Source organism: Stegastes partitus, unplaced genomic scaffold (assembly GCF_000690725.1).
Source record: "Stegastes partitus isolate 25-593 unplaced genomic scaffold, Stegastes_partitus-1.0.2 Scaffold74, whole genome shotgun sequence".
Taxonomy (NCBI): domain Eukaryota; kingdom Metazoa; phylum Chordata; class Actinopteri; family Pomacentridae; genus Stegastes; species Stegastes partitus.
This window is the reverse complement of record NW_007577805.1, coordinates 40,129-56,334: the sequence shown is the minus strand read 5'-3', so window position 1 is coordinate 56,334 and position 16,206 is coordinate 40,129. Positions and strand designations below refer to the sequence as shown.

The 16,206-nt window shown below is 40.1% G+C and overlaps 1 protein-coding gene across 1 annotated transcript in view; it reads left to right on the top strand.

The window, feature by feature from the left end:
• The window catches only part of syt1a (synaptotagmin Ia), a 205,581-nt gene that overhangs the window by 154,550 nt on the left and 34,825 nt on the right, over positions 1-16,206 (top strand). The window lies entirely within an intron of this gene.

Sequence of the window (16,206 nt, the reverse complement as noted above, 5' to 3'; positions counted from 1 at the left end):
CTTATTATTTTATTTACTTATTTACTTTCACCTTTTGTTGTGCCGCTTCTGAGTCAAAGTAGTATCAACAGCTCCAGTGTTTCATTGGCTCAGAAGAAATTGTCTTACTAAATTATCTTATGAAAGACGCAATCACATTTGAAGTGGAGAATAAACATCTGGCAACAATAACTCAAGTGTTTGACACCATAAATCACTAAATTATGCGTGGCAGCCTTTGTTAGACTTTTTTCTTTCTATTTCGCTTTGTGTTTTCAGTCAGAACTGTCTCTTCCATTTGACATCATCTTTTATCAACAAACCTTCCAACCAAATGCTTCCACATTGTTTTTGCCTCCTGGAGAATTTTGCAGATTTAAGTATGTGAGAATATGGTTGTCATTGTGTCATTTAGGATAAAGCACTGCCTGGAGATCCAAGGTTTTTTGCATGCAGCAGAAATCTAAATATAGATATATCCACAGGCTCATGTGGAAGTAATATTCTCAACAGGAAATGGCTCCCATGGAAGAGAAGCCCTATTTCTTTGGCGACACTGCTCGTCATATTTCCCCATTCCTGAGATTTAATAGTGCATCGAGTCAGCATGAAAAATTCCTCCTCATAGTACAAGGCAGCATATTTACCAAAAGAAAGCCATGATTTATATTGAAATAACTTTCATAGCTACAACTAGTGAGCTTTGGCTCCATGTGGGCTTAAATGAGACACTGATGGAAAGGGGTGGAGAGGGTGAACGAATAGGATCGGGAGAGTTCTGTATTGTGATTGACTGAGAATGATATCACCTTTGGCTCTGCATTAGAAGTCCGTCTCCAAGACATGTGGAAAGTTCCACCAAATCTAGTCCAAACTTTTTCATGTTGCTTTCTGTGGTAGAGCATGTACCATTTTCAAATTTAGCAATCTGGAGAAGAACTATATTGAAGATAATTTTACCCAAATCGGGCAAAAAAGTTACCAGAGATCATCCCAAAAAGCCCCGTCTACTATGCAGAGTCTTCTCCTACTTATTCCTGTTTGCTGTCACGTCATCTTCCTCAGTCAAAAGCAGTGACTTTGCTCCCCGGTGCTGCCAGGCTGATGATGAATGGCCAAAGACTTGTTTACTCCGAGGAATATCGATACTGTCTGGACAAAGTCAGGTAGCAAATTTAGCAAGACTGTGCGAGGGGAGAAGCTGCGCGCTCAGCACAGCCTGTCTACTGCGACTGCACAAGATCTTCTTTCGGCTTATAACCCAGTTTAAGCCCTGCAGGCTTTGAGGGCGGCTGCATGGAGCTGTCACACTGGACCAACCTGCTGCTGAATTTCTGTCCATCATCACGTCTCTAAGCCGAGGATTTTGCCTCGGACTCATCTGTTGGCTGATGGCTCGAGTATGCAAAAACCAACAAACTTTTGGAACTAATTTTGAGGAAAGATCGTCTTAGTTTGGCGATATTTATTGTTACATAGATGATTTTCGTGTGATGCTCAGATCCCATTTGATACGAGTGTTACTGTGTAGGGCTGCTGCTAGCTGTTATTAAGTATGCAGTTGAATGTTTTTTAATTAAACTGATTAAATGCCAGAAAATAGTCGAAAATTTCCAGCATCTTCAAATTGCCTGTTTTCTCTGCCAGAAAGAACGACAAAGTAAAACCACAAAAAGATGCAAAATCTGACATTAAAAAAGCTCCAACTGGCTTTTATGTTAGATAAACAAAATTAAAACGTATCAACATGGTTGTGAAGCATAAAATGTGTGTACTGTGCCACAAGAAGAGGCCCTCTGATGGTTTGTGAATGATCACGTCTTCCGCTGCCACATAAATATGAACCCACACACTTCGACACACACGCTGAAGTCCGACTATGTAATCACACCAAACCATGCTGTGGCTTTTCATTGAACGGAGCGATTTCCTCCAAGGAAACCAGCGTATTGAATTTCTCTGTAAGTTTTCTAAACACCCAAGGCTTTACTTCCCGATAACAATTAACCTCTGAACAGGGAGGCTGTTTGATCCATGACTGCTGGTTCCACCAGCCATTACTCCAAATAACACAGACAAGCGATTGACATTTCAGGAAAATAAATAATGGTGTTTTTTTGTTTTTTTCCCTCTCGTCTTTTTTCCATCATGGGCTTTTTGGTTTTCGGCAGCCAAAAGCACTCTCAAAACGATAGGTCTTGCGTCAAATTGAAATCACCTTTGTTGTTTTGTGTTGTAATTTTATTTTAAGGTAAGAGCTCTTGCATTGTCAAAGGTACTTAACGCATGAGACTTTGATATTAATAATTTGTCTTTATGTATTAACAAACACAAGACGGCGTTTTGCTCTGCACTCTGGTGCAGACCTCTGGGACCTTTTTGGACTAAAACAATGTCTTTCACCTGTGGTTTTGACTGACAATTCTCTGGTAGTTGCAGCTAAAAATACAGACATAAGACTGACTACAAGACCAAAGAGTATGATTATCAAGTTGTTGCACCATTTTTTCAAAGCGGTCACAGTCTTAGATGGATACCAAACCTAAAACATTCTTAAAGGCATGATTATATGTATCCAAAATAAAGTCTGATTGGTATCAAAATGTTCACCCTGAGTCAGGTGGGATAGACTCCAGCCCCCCCCCGCAAACCTCCTGAGGATTAAGTGGTGTATAGATAATGGATGGATGGGCGGCTGTAGCTCAGGTGGTAGAGCTAGTGTCCCCTAACTCCAAGGTTGGCAGTTCCATCCCTTGCCCCTCCAGTTGAAGTGTCCTTGGGCAAGACACTGAACCCAAAGTTGCTCCCAGTGGTGGGCACCTTGCATTACCTTACATTGGCGTATGAATGTGTGGGTAAATGGGTGAATGAGAAACACATTGTAAAAGCACTTTGAGTACAGAAATACGCTATATAAGTCCATTTCCCACTTATGGATGATATTAAAATGTCCTAAATCAATCTTTCAGACGTCTTCTTAATGTGACGATACTGAATGTTTGATTTTAGGATTTATTAAATGTTGAAATAAATGGTAACATCTGTTTTTAGAGTCCCTGCCCAGTCACTGTCCAAACCGCTAAGAACTTGAATCTCTGTATCAAATTTCCATATTCCAAAGTTTCTTCCATGAAAGTTATCCCTTCCTGCCTTAAAATGTATCTCCACAGTGTTCCTTCCTTGACTGTGAAGATCTATGAAGTCTCTCTCTCTTCAACCACCTTTCCCCACTCACATGAGCTTGAGCACACCAGCTCACCTACTACGTAAAATACTGTAAAACTACTCTAAGTGTTGGAGCAATTTACCCACGCATGTTCCAGCCAAAAAAAAGATCTGAAGACCAATAGGGCTGGGCCCGAATAGCCGACTATTCCTTCGCTGTGCTGGAATCGGGATATCAAACTGGATCGCCGAATATCCCCGTCACCGCGGAAACGGAGCCGTCACCGCTACCCTAAACACAGAAACTGGTCTGTGTAGCCAAATGCGGCCTGTGCGTCGAATGTCCGGAGATCAGAAATTGCCATTCGGACCAGCCCTAAAGACCAGTGATACAGAAAGTCCCATTCTGCAAGTTGACAGGATTGGGTCCTTAGATTTGTTATGTATGAAACCCCAGAGGCCTGAATCTGTGTTTTTATACTGTCATCAGTGCACTGCAGTTTCAAGGTGCTTATTTCATTCACGTTATGTCTCTTAACGGGTCGCGGAACCAACCCACGCTCGTACTCTTTTTGCAGCCAGGATGCTTAGAACTGATGCATTGTGTGCAAGCTCACAACAACATGAGCTCGAGCAAATCTATCCAAAACTGGCAATTCAAGCAGGATTCTGTCATGGCTGAAACCGGTACCAGGGAACATATGGCACAGTGTACTTTGTGCAGGGAATGTTTCAAACTCTGCGTAGTAGGAATCAAGGCAAAGGAATCCTAATTATCAAGTCAACCCAACAACAGATGCCAGCTATTTCCCAGGTGTGTTCTACCCTCGTCTCCCCCACACCTCCACCCCCATCTCCAATACCAGCACAAGGGCAAGCAGCAACAGATCTCTGGACAACAACATTTAGCTGCATGTCTAGACTGAAAGCAGACACACAGTGGTGTCAACGTGACAAAACTCCATCATACAAGTCACACGAGGGAGTAGGTGTCATATCTGCAAACTTCCCAGACCTTGGAATTGCTCAGTGCATGATGTTCCGACAAGACAGCTTACATCTGCAAGTTTAAATTAACCTGAGATATTTCAGATCAACCTGATGTGGATGCTAACAAGGATTTGTTTACTTCAAAGGTCAACCAAAACACAAAAGCCATACGGCTAGATCTGCATACTCACTACAAGTGCAAAGATCACACCTGGGCTGCATATTTGGGATCACAGTTCAGGGGAAATGGAAGCTCAGTTGGTTTTAATTTGTATTCTGAGTGGCATTAAAAAAGTATTAAAATGTCTTAAATCTACCTTGCCCTAAGCTGTAGGATCCCTGTAAAGTGTCTCAACTTATTTGACTCTTTGGCCGCTCAGACAGCAGAGTTTATTAAAGGGGATTACGGTGGTGGATCAGCAGAGCTATCCGTCTCTGCCTGGCTGCTACTCTGGCTACAAGCCTCATCAGCTACTCTCTGCTCTCGCCTTACAAAAGTTTTCCCTTTACAAGATGCCATGGAGCATTTGTCAAATCAAAGCCAGATCTTAACCAGATTCCCTCCAGAGAACTTCAGATCTCCTGTCTTCTCACCTCTGTAGATACAGCGCCCTCCATAATTTCTGGCACCCCTGGTTAAGATGTGTTCTTTAGCTTCTAGCAAATTCAGTCTTTTTCTTAATTAATATAGGACCACAATGAAAAAAAAGAGGAAAATTTAACCTTTAATTCAAGTGCATTTATTCAGTGTGAAAAAAAATCCCACATTAAAAAATAATTCTTTTACATCAAATCATGTGTGCCACAATTATTAGCACCCTTACATGTTGCATTTTTCTACAATTTTCAGTGTGGGGGTTTGTTTTTGCATTAAAAATTGAATTTATTTTAAGGCTTTTAACACATCTTAACCAGGGGTGCCAATAATTATGGAGTGCGCTGTATCTGAGAACGCTGTAGAAAACTTATCCTGAGGGATCAGTATTGAGCGATTGGTTGGTCGTTCTATAAAATGTCAGAAAATGGTGGAAAATGTTGATTAGTGTCCCCCAAAGCCTTGATGACAAATGTCTTGTTTTGTCCACAACCTGGAGGTATTGAGTTTACTGTCATAGTGGAGGAACGAAGCTAGAAAATATACAGATTTAAGAAGCTGGAATCAAAGAATTTTGACTTTTTCTGTTAGAAAATGACTGAAATCCACTCAGCAATGATCAAATAGTTGCCAGTTAATTTAATAGTTGACAACTAATCGGTGACTTGTTACACCTTTGTACAGTATTCAGAGTCTCTTTGCTGGGGCTGTTGATCTCAAAGTTAATTAGATATTGACTATTGTATGACACAATAATACGATGAAATTGTTATTTTATCAGCACTCATATTACTATAACAACTCCGATGAGATTTTGATGAGGACATAAGAATAAAAACGTCTTTTTAAAGTAGTTTTTTATTGTCTTGGTTTTAAAATAATGAACTGCTTAAATTTTACTAAAAGCTACTAGTGTTTCCTACCAAGCATCAGAAACCCCGTCATCATTTTGCAGCTTCTCAGAAAGATGAATGTAAGCACGACTAAGGATGTAATTTCTTTGCAGTTGTGCTCTTACTGATCAAACTATGGTTCAAATCAAATCAAATCAGATTTATTGTCATTTTGTTGTACATACACAGCAGTACAGGCAAGATGAGAGACCATTTCTTCAGGATTATTCAACCAGCGAGTTTTCAGAATGCACGTCTGTACGGTGGCCCAGAAGTGTCTCAACAAAACAAAGCCACAACACAGTACAATAAGCCACAACACAACACAATTAGCTGCAACACAACACAACGGCTGCAACGGAAGTTGTTTTTTTTTAACCCAAAAGTTATACTGTGAAGTGCGCAACCACACGAAGTGGGCAGAAGCCGGAGATTGTTGGAAACGTCTCGAGAAGTAAGTAAAATACTGATGGCAAATAGTGTCCATTAATCTCGGTATGCGCTATTAAAGCGGTTGTTAACTTTGATTTACAAATAAAATGAAATGAAAAATACTTTATTTATCCCAGAAGGGAAATTCAATAAATAAAGAGTCATTGCTTGTTTGACTTGTTCGACTTCTGTTGCAGCCGTTCTGTTGTGTTGCGGCTAATTGTGTTGTGTTGTGGCTTATTGTTTTGTTGTGACACTTCTGGGCCACCGTATGTCTGGGATAAGACACTAAATGTTCGCTGCCTCCTGAAGGGGGCGCTGCGTCCATGCGCGCCGCCATTATGGTTCTCTGAGGTCCAACAGCACACCGTCAGGACTTGGTTATATTTTGTGCAACTCAAGTTCAAACGGCCAAACGAACTGAACCCAGAGTGGAAGGCTGACCAACTCGCTGTGTTTGATGCGACGTGATTCGAATGCACCTTTACTCTGAAGACAAACAAACACAGCTGTCCACTCTCCTCTCACTTCAGCTCAAAGGATGCCCTGCAAATGCATTGTTCTGATGGGTCCACGTTTTCTGATAGAAATCTGAATAGCGGACAGGATGGAATATAAATTGCTAATTTGACCAAATCACAAAAGAAGTAGACCAGCTCGTTTTAAATTAAATCTTGTTTGGTATGAAAGGAGGAACTCGCATCGAGGATGTCTGAGCACAGCGTTCATTATCATCAGCTTGCAGCGACTAAACACAAAGCCATTGTTGCAGACAGTCGGATGATGCTCTCTGCACGTATTGTTCGCTTAAACAAGCCACAGCGGGGAAAGGGCATGGACGTGGTGTTGCTCTCGTAGGCATAACAAGATATAATGTCAAGGTTAATTGACCAACAGGGTCCTGTCACGTTGGATTAGAGGCTTGAAGTGGATATAACCCATATGCAATATCGCATACACACCCTACGCTTTTAAATGTATCCATCAGATTCTCTCCAGTTCATGAAACTTTCCCTCTAATGTAAAGTGCTCTGTATTAGCAGGAAGGGAGAAGAGGGTGAATGTAACAGAGCTTTAATTACAGCACTGAGCCAGAACAGAGACATCTTGTAAAGCTCGCATAAATTTAAATTATTCATCGACTGTATGGAAGTGGTAAAAAAAAGGATGCTAAGATGTGGTGGTAAAATAGATTAACACTAGATTTATTTATAGTTGTGGATTTTTACATTAAAAATGACCTGCTTTAGGTTGTAAAGTTCACAAATCATGTTGAGTTTTGCTATAAGAGTCAATGTCTCTCTACTTCCTCTGATATTCAGTCACAATCACAGAATCTAGACTAAATTACGCGACAAAAAAAATCTCACCACAAGATCTGTTCAGGAGCTGTTCCTCAGGTTTTGGTTGTATCACATGATCTTCGTGAGAAGGTTGAGTTTGCCCAGTTATGCTCATGCTACGTTTTGACGTATCAGCCTTCTGATTGTACTATTTCTGGGTCCAAGCCTCGACTGCATTTGCCGAGGCTCTTGTCTTTTTCAACATGTCACAGGGCTCCGTCTCGTCCAAAAACAACTACTCAGCTGTCATTCTTCTGCAGCTCTTGCAATACATGCATTGCCTTTCTAACCCCGAAGGAGCACTGGGATCTGAAATGTCACGCAAGGTGTCAGACTTAACAGGCGGGTAATGGAAATGTGGATATTAAATGGGATTAACTCACCAAAACAATGTGGCTTCATAAACGGGACTGTATTATCATGGAAGGATTCTTTCCTAAGTTGGTTCTGCATCATTTAAAGTACTATTAAAGGACAATTCAAGTTTATTAACTTAACTTATGTAGGATCTACTATTGTTTTGCATGGTGAACATGGGACATTGACGCCTAGAGGAAACCTGAGCATTCAGAATATAAAACTGGTTATAAACAACGCAGTAGTTTATCTGGATTCAAAACAGGAAAGTAAGTGCAGCTGAAATGTTAATAATAATCTATTACTGATAGGAAGGACAGCCAAATATCTCACGATTAAGTTGTGATAAACAAGAATAATGCAAATACATACATTCAAATACAAACATGTATGATTTAAATTTTAAAAATGTGTGTAAAGAAATTTCACAGTAAACTCTGTTTCTTTCCTCACAAATACATAATGATCTCAATCATCTCAACCACTGGATCACATCAGGACATACTGTAGGAATGACTCACAGATCTACTTGTATTTTATGCTCTTTTCTCTCACTGTATTCATATGGAGTCACTTTTAAAACACCCACAATATGTTGAAAGGACCTGAAATGTCAGCCAGTGAGAGCTGACTTTTTGCGTTATAAGGTTATTGCTCTTTGACTTCCTTTATTGCTTAAAAAGCTACTCAATAAGCTCCTTTCTAGGAGTTTGGAGTAAATTATATTTCTTCTTGAGCTGGATGATAATAGACCTAATATAGAAATAGGTCTTTTTTTTTCTTTTTTTTTTTCAAAAACCAAACCTTGATTTAATCATTCTGTGTCTGATGCATTGTGTGCCACAGTCTCAGGTGTTACATAAAATTATAGACTAGTTGCTACATGATCTGTCAAAAGAGTCACGATGAGCGTAATAACTATGAAAATAACTTGAAATAACTATCGTTGGAAATTTTAGCAAGTTTGATGTAATGAACCCACATTTCGCCCTGCTGACGTTTATAGCATAGATTAAAGAAATTATACACTTCATGCCGACATCATTGATTCCCAGCTCTACAACCAGGTGTGGGGATAGGTCTGACTGTGCAAAGCTACACATTTAATGTCAAGTTGCTGACACTGTTAACTGAAGCGCCAGACATTTTAAAGTCTGTTATGTTAGTGTGATTGATACTTACCATAAGGAAATCAATGATACTTGCTTGTTTGATGGCATTGAGCTAAACACCTTTTCACCTGTTCTTCTCCTTTAACCAAGAGGTGATTAGCTTTGAGCAGTAGCCGAGGCTGTGTTTGGGCAGCAGCATTTTTTGCCATCTTGGTCGCTGGGGCCGACATCGCTTTCTCTGGTAAGAGTTGGAGCTTTTTAAATGGACTGTTGGTCCATGGCAGCGGCCCTCTGCAAGGAATCGTAACAGCATACATCAACAGCATACAAGTTTAGCACAATAGTTCTGTTTGTGTGAATGTGTCCTAGGCTAAAATAGAAGCTAAATGAACTGAATGAAAATAAAATGACAGCTTAAGAATTAGAATATTCGCCTTACTCTGACACACTGAATAGACTGCGGGTGTAAGCCTGCCCCTTGCTGCACATTTCACTTTCTCCTCCCATTTCCATGATCTGCGTATCATCCTTCAACAAGCACCTGTGGGCAGCAACCTCCACATTGACAAGTTTTGCAGAGGATTTTGATAATGCAGTGAGGCAGCCCTGCTAGGTTTTGTTGTTGCAGTGAATATTAAAGGGACACTGTTGCTGCTTCCTGGGCTTAGCTCCGCCCTTCACAATTATGATATGTTTAAAGAAATACAAACAAGCCAAAAGCATCTTTAACAAAGTGACACTGAGGAGTGGTCTGGCTATGCAAGACTGTTTGCCTAAACTGATTAAAACATACAATTGAAACCAGAAGTTTACATACATTTAAAAAGACATCAAACTTTTTATTTCTCACTATCTGACATTAAATCAGACTAAACTTTTCCTGTTTTAGGTCAGTTAGGATTACCAAAATTATTTCTATTTGCTAAATGCCAGAATAATGACAGAGAGAATTTTTTACTACTTTCTTCAAAGTCGGGACATTCTTAGCGTGAGTCCGGAGCTGTATTCAAATCTTAATAATTAATTCAGTTTATTTTATTTTTCTGCTGGTTCACTCAGAAACATAAAAATATTTTATATTGTTGGAAGTAGTTTGAATTTAATAATAAAATGGCATGTTATGTAGTGCACTTTGGCTTTTCATTTGTATAATCCAAAATCACAAACCAGCCTGAAAAAAGGGTTTTCAATCTTCTCAGCAGATTCCCAGACTCACTGTGGAGGAAACCACTTTTAGAAAGCTGCAGAAGTGAAGCCGGCTGCAGGGAGATGGCCCATATACATTATATGCCACTCAGTGTCTAAAGTACTTTGAAAGTGTCTCATTGTTTACCGCTCTGCTTTGCCACTATGCCGTTTTTATGACGGTGCTGAAAAGTGATTTCAGCCTTGAGGAACGGCAAACATGGATTTCATCATGCGCAACCCACCCATTAGAGAAACTCCATTTTCCATGCCATGTCGCATGGCGGAACAAGAGATAAGTGTGGGGAGCTGAAGTGCAGTGTGCTCGCTGGCAGTACTCCCTCCCGCTCTCTCTTTCACTTTCTCGCTCTTTTTCTCTCTCGAGTAAAGACACTCTCACAATGTAGTTAATTAGGGAATGCTTTTATTGCTTTCTGGGACTCAGGTTCCTTTAATTAAGGAACACTGAAGTGCCTTTCACTGGAAGTCGTGCGCTTGATGAATAAGATAAGGGCTGGGTTCATGCATTGATTTCCACTGTAACTGTTTAAATGGCATTCCATCAGGCATTCCATGGAAATACCAGAACAACTGTGCAGTCCCACAAGCTTTAGGGGTTGAAGACAGAGATTTTGTAGTATATTCACTGTTAATCAGAACTTTCCTTTGGGGAAAAAAAAACAACCATCCCACAGTTTCATAGGAGAGGTGATTGCTTATCGCTGTGGTTTGCCAGCTTGAAAAACGGACCTGTCGCATGTCTGACACTTCCATTAAAAGACTGTCTCCTTACCTTACGCTGTGTTTGTATTTATATGTGCAAGGCGGAAATAGCTGTTCCAGTTTTGATTGTATCAGGAGCATTTGTCAAAAGAGCTGTAACAGTAATCAGAACTTACTTTACTGCAAAGTTTATCACATAGATACTAAATATTAATACAACTGATACCATTTTATGAGATCATGATAAAAGCTTTAGAAGTCGTAACAATATTATTAAAGGTTTCTCTGTGATTAAAGAAAAGTTATCAAAAAAACACCAAAATGTACTTAAAACTCAAATGTAAAATGTGAGTGAATATTTTCATCATAATTAATAAAGATATTAGTTAAGGTTGTTTATACAGTTGAAACCAGAAGTTTACATACACTCTTTAAAAACACATAAAACTTTTTTTTCTCAAACAATTACATGCAAGTATAAACACCACGGGAATGTCCAGCCATCAAACTGCTCAGGAAGGAGACGGGTTCTGTGTCCCAGAGATGAACGTGTTTTGGTGTAAATTGTGTGTATTAACCCCAGAACAAAAGCAACAGACCTTGTGAAGATGCTGCTGAAGCTGGTAAAAGAGTGTCATCATCCACAGTTAAACGAGTCCTGTACCGACATGGGCTGAAAGGCTGCTCAGAGAGGAAGAAGACATTACTCCAAAAGCAACATAAAAAAGCCTGATTACAGTTTGCAAATGCACACAGGGACAAAGAGCTTCATTTTTGACACATGTCCTTTGGTCTAATGAATCTAAAATGGACCCGTTTGGCCATAATGACCATCGTTACATTTGGAGGAAGAAAGGAGGAAGCTTGGAAGTCTGAGAACACCATCCCAACTGTGAAGCATGGGGGTGGCAGCATCATTTTGCTGCAGGATGGACTGGTGCACTTCACAAAATAGATGGCGTCACGAGGAAGAAACGTGGAAATACTGAAGCAACATCTCAAGACATCAGCCAGGAAGTTGAAGTTTGGGCACAAATGGGTCTTCCAAATAGACAATGACCCTAAACATACCACCAGATTAGTTACAAAGAGGCTTCAGGACAACAAAGTCAGTGTTTTGGGGTGGTCATCACAAAGCCCTGATCTCAATCCTGTAGAAAATTAGTGGTCAGAGCTGAAAAGGCGTGTGAGCAAGGCGGATTACAAACCCGACTCAGTTCCACCAGTTCTGTAGGAGGAATGGGCCAAAACTCCAGCAAACTATTGTGAGAAGCTTGTGGAAGGAAACCCAAAACATTTGACCCAAGTCAGACAGTTTAAAGGCAACGCTACCAAATACTGAGGAGATGGATGTGAACTTCTGACTTTGAAGAAAGTCATTAAAAAATCTCAAAAAAAAAGAAAACTATCTCTCTCATTATTCTGGCACTCATCAAATAGAAATAATTTTGGTAATCCTAACTGACCTAAAACAGGAAAAATTTAGTCTGATTTAATGTCAGCCAGTGAGGAAAAAAAAGGTTATGTGTCTATTTATACAGTGTATGGAAACTTCTGGTTTCAACTGCAAGTCTTTTATAGATGGTATCCAACTAAAAGGTAGCACCAGTAATGGATGTTGAAAATGAAACAAGATTTTACATCTTGCCATTAGACATACAGTCTTTTCTTGTGCATATAACCCAGCAAAAGGAACCATCTAAAGGAAACGCTCCTGATTTCAGACGGCTCATTGTAAACGAGAGCTATCCAGTGTCACCTCCATTACCGCAGCGCTCCGAGGCAAGGCCAAAGCTGTAGATCCTAAAGTTATTTTAGAGCATCACTCACTGTTTTTCCTTAGAGGAGAGTGCTTATTGATTTTGTCAACAGAGAATCGATTTTTTTCCTACCTCTCTCTCGCTCTCTCTCTCTCCCCTCGGACCTCAGCAAAGGAACCACAGCTGAACGCTGGTGAGCAAAAACCCCAGAGTGATAGACTGTAATATACTTTTCTGTTTTGATGGGTCTTTCTGGAGTTTTTCCAGATAAAGTCTTCAGAGGGCTGCAGCTTGACCTGGTTTATGTTTTCTGTTGGTTTAGTGGATCAAGAGCACCACTGGGTTAATTCCTACAATAAGCCATAGCAGGTTTGTCTTGTGGTATTTAAAACTAGGTATAATAAACAAACCTTTCGAAAAGAGCCCAGACAGCAGCGGCTCGGTCACCTTTAGTGTCAAGTCAAGGAACCATTAGCAAGGCCCTGCCAGAGGATCTCAGGCAGCGGTCAGGCTTATAGGGAGTGAGCAGATCGCAGATATAGACGGGAGTCTGACCATTCAGGGCTTTAAAAATAAGCAGTAGAATCTTTAGATCAATTCTTAAATGCACAGACAGCCAGTGAAGGGTGTAATAGTAATAGTGTAATATAGTTTGTGTGGTTTGTATCACGTGTAGTCTTGTTTTGGATGTTTTGCCTGCTGGTACCAGAATAAAGTGCGTTGGGATTTGCAAGAGAGCTCGTCAAAGTCTGCAGAGGAAAGCAGCGACCTGATCACGGTTAGCTGTCTCAGAAAAATGACTAAACTGAAAATGTGCTCCCAAAATGGGCTCACTCGTCTGCTATTCCTCTCCATTAAAATGAGGGGTGGGCTGCCAGGTGTTTGGTGTCTGCCGTGTGGAATGAAGGAGCAGCGATTATGACTGCTGAAGGGAGAAGTCTGTTGTGAGGTCCCTCATTATTTTTCAGCCCATCTGGACTTTACGGTGTCTCTCCGGTACTTAAAACAACCCACTTCTCCTTCCGCTGTTGTGTCGGTGCAGCGTATCCCCGTGTGTCTGCGCCGGCCACCGCTGGCTGACGGCTGATTATAGTTGAGATCGGTGCCACTGTGTTTGCAGCTGCCTGTCACTGTGTTGTTGAGCCGAGTGTGTGACTCTGTGAAGGTGACAGAGTTGACTGCTGCTTGTCCAATTTCTGTAGTCAGGTCCATCCAACATACGGTCGAGGGAAAAACAACTCACGTGTCATTCTCATGAAGTTGCATTTTGTGATTTGTTATCTTGTAAGTGTTTTCTATCATAAGTGTGCAGGGACAGACAAGGCATTCAAAGCTGTAATATTTATAAAGGCACTGGATGTTTTTCATGGCCAATAGCATTTGTCATAAAATGTGCTTTTTTTCTTCTTCTTTTTAAACTCAAAGTGTGTGGAAAATCTATTTCTCCAAACCTCTGACCTGTGTACAGATCATATAATAACATTAGAATAATCAGACAATTTTAGTTTTTTCTGTTTCTTATTAGAATCCTCATTAAATTTAAGGACTAATTAGTAATTTTATGAGGGACGACTGCTGAGAAATACTCAAAAGTGTGACATAAATGTCAATATATTCGTGCACCTGGGAAAGGATCCAAAGCCATTTCATCCATCCTGATTTTCGCTGATATCTATAATATTTTTCCTGATATAAATATAAAGTTGGCACTAAAATAACACGTGTGCTACTTAAATTTGACTCGTTGAACCCTGCAGGAAACCTGTGAAACACAATTTTTAATTACCAAAGATAGAATTTTATTTTGGTCAAGACTTCTGCAGTTTTAAATTAGTATTAAGTGTAAAATTATTATCTGTCTGTTAAAGTAAAATTAATTGGTTTCCTAAAAAATATTTACCCTCGGAGTCCAAATGTGCTTCCCCCAATAAAATATGCAATTAGGTACAGTGCTTCTAAAAAATAAATGTCATGTTCTTGTTTTCTACAGTTTGTAGGCTGAAAAGAGGAAAAGTGAACACAAATCTCTTCTATTCAAGTTAATTAAGTTAATGATGCAGAGAGAAACATTTTTCCCTGTTCTGTCACGGGCTTACGTTGTGACTTCCATAAATTATCTTACACTTGAGGTAACCACCTAATTTCCAGCAAAATGAATTCAAGGTGCCCTCTCCAAAACCCAGGCAGTCATTTGGCAGTGTTGTGATTTTGAAAGTGCCTTCAGTGTCCTTAAAGACTTTTTTAAACATCAGGAGCGAAGACGAATTCTGTATGGTGCACCAGGAAAAACACTTTCAAAGCATGTCTTGAGTAGCCACTGTTGAAAAAAGTATTCAGATCAACGGAAATGTAGCAATGCAGTAACGTAAAAATGTAAAGTATTAAAGTGAAAGTACTGGTTTGGTCCCTCTGGCAGATACAACTTTTGGACTTTGATTTCTGGTGAGATATTATGTCATTTTCACATTTACTGAAATGAAACCATGTTTAGAGGAAAGCATCACAGTTTGGTGGCGCTTTTAACAACTCAGACATCTGAAATGTGACCCACTCTACACACTGCTTTTTGTAAGACCTCAGAAGCCAAAAAGGCTGAAAACCACTGGTTTAATTTTTAACAATGTGTTTTAAAACTTGTCTTAGTATCCATTGAGTAAAACCTTCATCTTCAATGCAACTAAAGCTGTCAGATAAATGTAGTGCAGTAGAAAGTACAATACGTCCGTCTGACTTGTAGTGGAGTGGACGTATAAAGCAGCAGAACATGGAAATACTCAGTAAAGTACAAGTACCTCAACCTTGTCCTTAAGTACAGTGCTTGATTAAATGTACTGTGTTACCTTCCAACACTGTGAACAGTAAAATATGATCATTTGGAGTGACACCATAACAAAAATTTAGGGCAACACTCTCAGTTAGGGGCTATGAATGACACTATTTTCACAGTGGGATGCTATTAGTAAAATTAATAATACTATGTTTAATTAGTTCTCTTTGTTTTGTCAGGGGAATGTAATGACGCAATGATAGTATTGCCTGTATTTTCTTCCAATTTCACAGGTAAAAAACTTTAAAGTGAAAGTCTGCTTGATTTAAAGTGAACCTGGACCCTCCCTCTATTGTTCTCCAACTTTTTGTCTTGACTGAACTCTTTGTTCAGCTTTAATTTACCCACTGAGACTTGCCTCAGTAGCTCTGCCTTTGAGGAAAGTTTTTGTCTAAAACTGCAGCCTATCTGTGGAAAACTTCAAAGCCTAAAATCCCAACACAAAAGATTAATTTCATACTATTTCTAAAGGGAATATGGAAGCTGAGAGCGTGTGAACGAAGGGGTGCAAAGCCCCGGTGAACCCGTCTGGTCTGACTGCATCATCGGATTGTCATGGTCGTACCTCCGTTAATGCCTCTCAAGCTCACCCTGCAAAATTACCACAGCTTTCACTGCCAGCAACTTCTGTGTTGCCGGTGATTGCCGTGAAAGTGTCAGCCGTCTGAGAATCTTTTGTTTAAATGGCAAGTGGAAAATGCCAACATCTGTTACTTCCACTAAATTGGCTGAGGCTGTTCGGTCGGGTCTTGTCCTGCGAGTCGAGGCCGATCGTTAGGAGTCTGCCACTCGCTGATGGACCCGGGTCAGGTGTAGGTGACTGCAGATCAGTTGTGCTAACTCAC